Source organism: Corvus brachyrhynchos, unplaced genomic scaffold, assembly GCF_000691975.1.
Source record: "Corvus brachyrhynchos isolate BGI_N302 unplaced genomic scaffold, ASM69197v1 scaffold10, whole genome shotgun sequence".
NCBI classification, from domain to species: Eukaryota; Metazoa; Chordata; class Aves; order Passeriformes; family Corvidae; genus Corvus; species Corvus brachyrhynchos.
In genome coordinates this window covers 1353782-1354178 of record NW_008236180.1, presented here as the reverse complement: position 1 = coordinate 1354178, position 397 = coordinate 1353782, and the positions used below count along the sequence as shown (strand labels likewise).

General features: G+C 58.7%; 1 protein-coding gene across 3 annotated transcripts in view; it reads right to left on the bottom strand.

Annotated features, from left to right (window-relative positions):
- Window positions 1-397, bottom strand: part of SRC (SRC proto-oncogene, non-receptor tyrosine kinase) — a 15669-nt gene that overhangs the window by 14845 nt on the left and 427 nt on the right. The gene's annotated exons all lie outside the window — the stretch shown is intronic.

Genomic DNA, 397 nt, shown 5'->3' with positions numbered 1-397 from the left:
TCCCCGCAGTGCCGCGAGGGGCACCGGGGAGCGCCCCCCCTGCCTCTGGCATAGTCGTCAATGAAACCCCCCCAGAGTCAAAGGGCAGAGAAGGAAGTGTGGTGGCTCCCAGCACACCCCAGCAGCACTGGGACAGCATCGCAGCAGCCAGACTGCAAAAAATACCCACTGCCAGCAGCTATGCTGTGTCTATGTCTAATAAATTTATGTCTAATAAATACAGCATTTCTACATGCAGCAGGCTGCAGGGATGCTCAGCACCACCAACACCCAGCCGGGGCAGCCTGGCTGATGCCCAGTGGGATATTGCCCTGCTGCCGTGCTTTCACAGCTGACAACGTTGGGGTGGGGGGCTCAGCATCGCTCCCCATCGCGGCCAGTGCTTTGGTTTTCAGCA